Source organism: Podarcis pityusensis (assembly GCF_964106645.2).
Source record: "Podarcis pityusensis genome assembly, chromosome: 5".
NCBI lineage: Eukaryota > Metazoa > Chordata > Lepidosauria > Squamata > Lacertidae > Podarcis > Podarcis pityusensis.
Genome location: NC_138032.1, coordinates 60,641,170 through 60,650,213, shown reverse-complemented (window position 1 = coordinate 60,650,213; position 9,044 = coordinate 60,641,170). Strand labels below are relative to the sequence as shown.

Sequence of the window (9,044 nt, the reverse complement as noted above, 5' to 3'; positions counted from 1 at the left end):
GCAGAACTGTGACTTCTTGTTGTTTTTAATTTCAAAATCTCAATGAGGCAGACGACAGGACAGATGATGCCTAAGCAGTAAAATATGTGGCTCTGATCAGCATAACACACAAGAGACTGGCCAGTTAACGATAGTAGGGAGCTCAATAGAACACTGTGACTTCTAATAAGTGAAAAAGTGGCTATTGCAGGTAGAACAGGCTTAGATGCCGTTAATTATATCAGTGTGATTTATGCATCTTCAAAGTGGAGGAGAAGAACGGCAGGGCTGACTTATGTTAGGAACAGAGGAGGAAAGCAGCAGCAGCAGCCGCAGCAGCAGCAGCAGCAGCAGCAGCAAGAATGACATCCTACAGACATCAGATGTATCCAGAGATTATTTGTATGCAGCTGCAAAAGCCTTGAGCTGCCCAATACAAAGATACTCCCGTGGGCCCAAGCTTCTGAAAGTCTAAGCAGTGCTTAATCAATGTGGTTGACTACAAGCAAAGCTGCAATTTGTGCACTTGTTTATAGATGCTGGCATGTGCTGGAGTCCTACGTTTTTTGTTTGCCGTCTTTCTTTGTTTCTTGTCTTTGGTGAGTTTTTCCTCTTACTACGTAGGGCAGATCCACACCATATGCTTAATGCACCTCCAGCATACAGTGCACATGACACCCCCTAAGGAATCCTGGGAACTGTAGTTTGTTAAAGGTAATGAGAATTGTAGCTCTGTGAGGGGGAAGCTACAGTTCTGATGATTCTTTAGAGGAAGTCATGTGCTTCAAATGGCAAGTTGCAGTGAACATACTTCTGTCACCCCTCCCAATTTGCTGCCTGAGGCATGATGCTCAATGTGCCTCCTGGCAGGGCCGGCACTGTGGCCATTCAATGATCAATCAAAATGACCATTAAGTAATTGCTTTTGTCTTAACACCATAGGAAGTCATTGTGTTGATTTCAGCTGCTGATTTTCTCTTCTTATTACTTCTGCACTTGTACAAAGGTGGGTCAGTATCACACGGGATGCGGAATGAAGAAAATGTAGACCAAGTTGGTTCCCATAGAGATGCATTTGGAAGCAACTTTGCAGGCTCCCAGATCGATAGACCTTTACATTATTTATATCTGTTCAATCTACAGTTGCCAGATCCAGGGCATAGCTTTGATGTAGGCCACTGTGGAAGGAAGGCTCACAACCCAATTAGCCTCTGACATGTATTTGACAGAACACTTCAAGCCAAGTAGTACAATCCAGTGAGCAATATGGATGCTATCTGGACATTTAAACCAGTGCTTTTTTCAAATTTAACGTTCCTAAGGCACGTCAGTAAAATAAAGAAAAAAAATTCTTTCTTCAGGAATCACCTGATAGCCTTAGAACCTAATACCAAATATGCCAATCCATCTAATTTCTTCATATATAGTGGGGGTGGGAAACATGGCTGCCCAGATGTTGTTGGACTACAACTCCCATCATCCCCTGACCACTGACCATACTTGGGTTGCAGCTGATGGGTGTTGCAAAGCCTCCAAGTGTCCCTATTTTCCAGGGACAGTCCCAGATTTACAGAAGCTGTCCCAGTTTGTGATTTGATCCTTGTATGTCCTACTTTTCCTTAGAACATCCCTATTTTCAGTGGAGAAATGTTGGAGGGTATGAAGTTATGTGACCCTCGAGCCAAGGAGATAAGTAACTATACAGTGGTACCTCTGGTACCTAATTCATTCCGGAGGTCCGTTCTTAACCTGAAACTGTTCTGAACCTGAAGCACCACTTTAGCTAATGGGGCCTCCTGCTGCTGCCGCACGGCCATATTACGATTTCGGTTCTCATCGGGAAGCAAAGTTCTTAACCTGAAGCACTATTTCTGGGTTAGGGGAGTCTGTGACCTGAAGCGTATGTAACCTGAAGCGTATGTAACCCAAGGTACCACTGTACAACCTTTAGAAGACATCTGAAGGCAGCCCTGTATAGGGAAGGGTTTTAAAAAAATGTTTAATGTTTTTACATATGCCGGAAGCTGCCCAGAGTGGGGCAACTCAGTCAGATAGGTGGGGTATTATTATTATTATTATTATTATTATTATTATTATTATTGAATAGGACATCCTTATTGTCATCAGAGAAGTGCTGGAGGGTATGGTGTTGAGACCAGCAACACACCAGTTTGTCATCCCTGATTAATTGTTTTGCTCACCCAGTCCCTATGCAGCAGACAGTTGAATGCTGAATAGGAATCCACAAACAAACCAGGCATCATTTCTCAGTCAAAATAAATACAATAAGAACTCCCCCCACCACAAAACATACCTGGCTCTCAGAAGGGTTTGATGTTCTGGTAAATGATTTGACCGTGTCCTATATGTGCACCTAACACACTATCTGTCCAGATGATGTTTTGTTTTGAGCCAGCTACGATGCTTACCTTGGTCATAGTTCATCTTCCGTAAAAGGTATTCTTAACATGGGGGACTGGGGACGGACCTCCAGCTCCCATTAGGTTTTCCAATGTCACACAGGTACACTAGCCCGATACCTGCATGCCTGAAGGCCGAATCATACAATCCTATTCCCTCAAAAGGAAAAGATCACATGATCCAGCCTTCTGCACGTGCAGAATGTTTGTGCCACACATTACGAATGGGATGAAGGGCAGCATGCCCTCTTGTTTCTTTGCTCGGAAGACTTGAAGCCAGATGCAGCCTTCTAAGCTACTCTCTCCAGTCACTGCGATTCTCTCTAACCACACCCCCTCTCCCTAAGTCTTGCCCCTCACCAGCCCTGCTTTGCATCCTCCTTGAGTGTTTTCACCTGCCTTTTTCCTTCGCTGGCTGGTGGGTAGGGGTGTGCATAGCAACCAGCACACTGTACAGAAATAATTACATGTGTTGCTCCACCCATTCCGCCCCCCTGCCCCGACCCTGCTCACCACTAGCATCTTGTTCCTTGGAAAGTTGCACAGAAATGTTGCACCTCCCATGGAAAAGTGACTCTGGAAAGCCAGCTCAGCAGTGCTACTCTTTCAGAGTTCACACAACAAGGTAAAGTATGTAGTGGTTTGACCCATTGGAAACTTCCAAAATCCTTTGTAGGGCAATACTTTTACTAGGCCAATCAAAATATCACATTGTGCAAGCTTTCGAGTTGTCTAGAATTGAAGCTAGATAGTAAACACAGCAGGAGGGGAGGAAGACAGAGAATGGACAGTGATTTCCTTATTTTCTCAACCAGGTGCCAGTGGTGTTTCTGGACGGCAGAGGGCAACAGAGAGCTATTATGGAAGAATGCCAGTCTGTAACCTGCTATAAAATGAATGATCAGACATGGGTCAACTTGAGCAGTTTTGCATTTGTATGTGTGAGCACAGATTCAGAAGGGTGTTTATTAAGTCCTGGGCTGACATGGACAAGACTTGATACAATAAGCAGCTAGTACATGTTCACATTTCCAGAAAGGGATCCCAGAACCTACCGTATTTACTTGAATGTAATGTGCACCATTTTTGGCCAAATTACGTCACGAAAAGTAGGTTTCACATTAGACTTGATGACACATTTACATTCACTAGCAAATACTTCTTTGGTTTCAAGGTTTTGAAAACTCAGGTGTGCATTAGATTCGATGGTGCATTAGATTCGCGTAAATACAGTATCATGTTTGTTGAAGCCTAGTAGCATGGAAATATCAAAGTACTATTGGAAACAGATAGAGTTTGGGTGTGCATATGCATAGAATTTCTTTTCCTCCCATAAACCCCCTCCCTCCAGAGTTCCCCTCATTTTGCCTTCCCTGTGATTTTGTTTTGTTTTGTTTTTTTGCATCATCACCATCGTCATTTGACTTGTATGCTGTCTTTCCATAGTTAAAACCATGCTCAAGGCGCCTTACAGCACAAAAGAGTTTATATAATTACAAACATAACAAAAGTAGTCATAAACCATTTATTTACGGTTCGACAACCATCAACAAGTACACAACCATATCTGAACAATTTCCACATAAATCGCAAACAGATCTAGGTGTAAGAAAATTAATATCAGCAACAAAAAACCCCAAACAATACCCCAGCCCAAGAGTTTGTTCTGCAGCCTCAGCTTTTGCAGCTGCAGTCAGTGAGGGTCCTGCTCTTCCCCACCAGGTTGAAAAAAAGGCTTAGCAAGCCAGGGAGCAGGTCTTGCAGGACTCACAGCCAAGATGGTCTCACTTGCAAAAGGATCTCATAGGACTGAAAGGAGAGTTGAGGCAGATAACTGTCCGTTCCTACTTGATTGCATTAACTATGGTAGATAATGAGTCCATAAAATCTTGGGTTTATTTAGCTCCAATGACTAGCTATCTTCAGCCACAAAAACCACCTTTTTATCATTAAATGTGCTTCCCAGTTCTCAAAAGCAGCCTTTTCTCTGGTTCCTATGCACCAAGTAGTGTTGTTAAATTAGCAATCACCTATTTTTAGAATGTGCTTATTTTCCAGAGATTATTACAGTCTCAGTCAATATTTAAGGAAGATAACACGGTTTGCATTTGTTGGAGCCTGGGATTCGTGGGTCATCACAGAGATTGTGGGGATTGATCTCAAGGCTACAGTTTGCTTCTTGGTGTTGATATAGGCAAGATCATTGATCCAAGCAAATCTCTCTCTCTCTCTCTCTCTCTCTCTCTCTCTCTCTGTGTGTGTGTGTGTCTATCTCACTGTGTTGGTTGAGTCACTCATAACAGCAATCAACAAAATTCTCCAGAATGCAAGTTTCTCCTTTTCAGACAGCCGTATTGCAATACCCAAGTCTTCCAGTCACTGAGACCAGCTGCTTTGGATGGGGGAAATGTGGATAATCAGATATAAGGATTAGTATGTCTGGAAAGCGGTCTACTTGCTGGGTCCCTTAGAAGGATTTTAAAGTGCAGATAAAGGTAAAGGTAAAGGGACCCCTGACCATTAGGTCCAGTCGCGGACGACTCTGGGGTTGTGGCGCTCATCTCGCTTTATTGGCCGAGGGAGCCGGCGTACAGCTTCTGGGTCATGTGGCCAGCATGACTAAGCCGCTTCTGGCGAACCAGGGCAGCGTGTAAACTAAGGCCCAGATCCACGCCACATATTCAAAGCATGTATAACTTCTCCCAAAGAATCTTGGGAACTGTGGTATATTAAGGGTGCTTAGAATTGTGGCTCTGTGAGGTAGGAACTACAATTCCCAGGATGCTTTGGGGGAAATCATGTGCTCCCCATTAGCCTGAACCAGAGAGCACACACACAAATGAGGCACGCTAAATGGAGTCAGCCTAGAAGACACTTTATTACCACCCATTAGGGAAGTGCATTTCATTTCATGCTGATGCTGTTTTCCCCAAGAAGTAGGAACAAAGGAAGCTTGCCTTATGCTGAGTCAGGCAGTTGTGGTTGTTTGGGTTACTAGGGATTATTCAAAGCCAGTGATGGGAAGCCTGTGGGGCTTTCTAAATGTTGATGGGCTACGCTAGTTATCTATTGTTGTTGCTGCTGTTAAAAATACATTCATAAAAATAAAATAATAATTTTAAAATATATATATTGTTTTATGGGGTGATCAAAATTGAAGTCTAACACCATCTGGAGAGCCACAGGGCACCCGTTCCTGTTCTAAGCATTATTATTAATATAATTAATAACTATTATAATTTATTTACAACCCACACTTCACCTAAGATCCAGTGGCAGGTTACAGCATTAAAAAAATAGAAACAATTTAAAACAACTTGCAACCATCAAAATAAGATGGGTCCATGGAATGTTTCGTCAGGGCTGTTCTACCCACATTTGACACTGACTTGGCTATTAATTATGCAGTTTTATTATTTTATTATTTTTAATTATATTGTTTAAATGTGCAGTTTATATTTGACTTCCTTTAGAAGTGTTTTATTCTGAAATATTTTAAGATTTCTTTTTGTTAACTTTGCCATGTTAATGTGCATTCTGTAACTGACCTCTTTGTAATGCATTATTTTGAAACCTTTAACATAATATTTTAGTTTCCTGTTAATTGTGTTGCTTTGAATGTATACTTTATATTTGACTTTCTTCAGTCATGTTTTATTCTGAATTGTTTTGTTTGATGTTTTAAACTGTTCTGAGGTTTTTTTCTCTTAAAAATATAAAGCAGTATGAAATTAATAATAATAATCATTCCAGAGCAACCGTCAGAATGGCTGTTGGACTCAAAGGAACATTACACCACATGAAGGTTTCCCCCAGAACAAGCATGGATTATTTTACTCTCCAGTTATTTTCAGTTCCTGAAGAGATGGGCCAACTTGCCTCCCTATTGCTTCTGTGGTTGGCTGCGAAGCCTATTGTGAAAACCTTCAAGGTTACTGAGTACAGTCTATGACTCACTCATCTGTGCTAAGGACCAAGTGAAAACCATCAACACCACAGCTTGACAGGATTTCTATATCGAGCTCCCTGATCAGACTGCTGAACTTCCAGAGATGAATCTCTTTGGGGCAAAGTTATCAGTATCTACTGACTAGCATAAAAATGAATGGATTACACCAACAGAGCAGAGTTTACCACAGGGCACCACCTGAGTTACGGTATCTCAGTGTCTTTTTTGTTCTCAAGTTATACACTGCTAGTTGAGATACACGGGTGGGTGCCAAAGTAGTCCAGCCAACAGACTCCTGGATCTGGAAGTGGAAATGCCGGGTACAAACCCATGCTCACATTGATCCCTGCGCAAAGTTCTTGGACTCTCTGTCTCACCTCATAGCAGAGGTGGACAATCTTTTGGGCAGTTGGGGACTGCATTCCTTCAGGAGAAAGTGGTTGAGAAACACATACCAGCAGTGGTGGGTGAGGTCAAAGTGGGTGGAGGCAAAGCATCAGTGTCCCTATTTTCCAGGGACAGCCCCAGATTTACAGAAGTTTCTGATTTTATCTTGGAATGTCCCACTTTTCCTTAGGATGTCTCTATTTTCATCAGAGACACCTTGGAGGTATGGAGTTATGTGAACCCAATTATGGATGTTCTGATCTGTGTTGAGGTGAAAATATACCTGCATGCTGGCTCAGCCTATTTTTGGAAATGGTTGTTAATGGAGAAATCTGAGGGCTCCCTTGGACAAAAAAACAAGGACACCAGCCAGGAGTACCAGAGCAAAACAGCAGCGAGTAGACTTGGTCTTTATTGAAGACTATCGTGACAGGACTTCCACCTGCCACAAGGTGAAACAAGATGGAAGCCCCGAACAAAAGAGCACCCAAGCTTTTATTAGCTGCTAATCCCCATGTTACATCCCCCCCAAAACTACATCACTAATACATCATGGTTACATCATGAAAGGGGAGGTCTGGTGGCAGTAATCTGAGCATCCTGGACCCTGCCCCATGGTTCTCCTTGCCGTCCATCAAACACCCATCAAGCGTAACAAAAGATATATTTACATTTCCCTGTTTCCCAGCCAAGTTAATCACACCTTTTTGTCTTCATCTGGGTTTGTTATTTCTGGAATGGCTACCTGTCTGGCACTCAGGTATCAGGATGCCAGGAATTATCACTCAGGCAGAGGGGCTGCTGAGTAGCTTAGCTCACATGTCTATATGAATTTCTGAAGTTTTCCCAGTGAGCCAGTACATAGATACATTTATCAGTGAATTCTTACATTTGGTATTGTGCAGCAAAGGCCCTTTGAATAGATAGGAAGAAAGAAACTGTGATGAAGTGTTTTGTGGGGACAAATCACAAAAGTCACATAAGAGATTGTGCTGATTTTGGTAGTGTGCTGCATGTGCATGATATCTGGAGGGGCAACCCCCCCCCCCAACCTATACATAAATTCCTGCAACATGGTAAACTGCACTATGTCCATCTGGTGGAACTTCCACATGGCTATACCCATCCCCCGATGCTCTTGCTCCCAGATGGGAGAGGCCGGTGAAGCAGAAGCTGTAACCTTGAAGATGCCATGCTTGGGAACATTCTGGCTCTTGGGCATATTTCTCAGAAAGCATTTTCTTAAGCAGGCAAAATCAACACAAGGTTTCAGAGAAGAAGCATTTCCAAGAGGTGGGTGGAATGCCACTATGTGCTATGTATCAACTGATATGCTGACTGACCTCTGGGGAAGGGCCCAAGCTCTGTGGTAGAACATCTCACTTATGTGCAAAAGTCCAGATTCAATCCCTAATGTCCCCAGTCTCAAACTCTGGAGAGAAGTGTATAATACTGCACTGGATGGATTTATGCTCTGACAAGGTATGAGACAGCTTCCTAGGTTCTTTGCAGATTTCAGAATAGACTGTGGAGTTTTATTGCTCTACACAGCCACCCTGGGCCTAGGAAACAGAAGTGGCATAGTTTAGGCAATAGGGAGATTATCAAATTGGCTAGTGGGGTAAAGGAGCTTTCAGGAGACATTTGCTTGTGAAAGCTTAACAGCACATTTTTTTGTGCACCAGGAAAGTGATAGATAACTGCGCAGGAAGCGAAAGAGCCTTTGCAGGTAGCAAGGGGTTAATGTTCCCAGACGACCAAGCTGGACAGGTCAACAAGTTGCCTAGCAAGCGCACGAGTTTAAGGGCTGCACGAGACGATGCTGCAACAGGAGGTCACAATCGTTCATCTAAAGATTAACTAGGAGGCTGCGTGGCGACGGGATCCTCCTGGAGGTCCCCACCCCACCCCGCTCCTCGCCCAATCAGAGAGAAGCCCAGCCACGCTCAGCGACCAATACGGGATCGGTTACCTTCTGCCACCCACTGCAGCCAATCCGGAGCGTGCAATGCAGTTGATGGTCCGGTGGGCAGGGTCTCTTCGTGGGTTTAAATCCTGCGTTAAAGTGCTCCGGATAATAATAATAATAATAATAATAATAATAATAATAATTCCATTGCGCGAGCATAGCAGGCCTGTTGGGGGGGTGGGGTGAACAGCTGAGCCGCCTTGCTGGGGAACCTCGCAAAATACTGCGATCACTGCAAGGGTTGCTATTTACATACCTCCCGATTCCCCGCTTGCTCTCTTTGCGCTTCTTCCCCTGCTCGCTTTTTGCAGCCAGCTGACTGCAAACATCGCCAGCCGGA

General features: G+C 43.5%; 1 long non-coding RNA gene across 1 annotated transcript; it reads right to left on the bottom strand.

Annotated features, from left to right (window-relative positions):
* Positions 1-3,910: 3,910 nt before the first annotated feature.
* On the bottom strand, positions 3,911-8,801 carry LOC308477993. Its single transcript, XR_013986792.1, has 2 exons — positions 8,708-8,801; positions 3,911-8,297 (listed from the first exon to the last, which is right to left on the bottom strand). It is a non-coding gene; the product is annotated as an uncharacterized lncRNA (long non-coding RNA).
* Between the last annotated feature and the right edge of the window lie 243 nt (positions 8,802-9,044).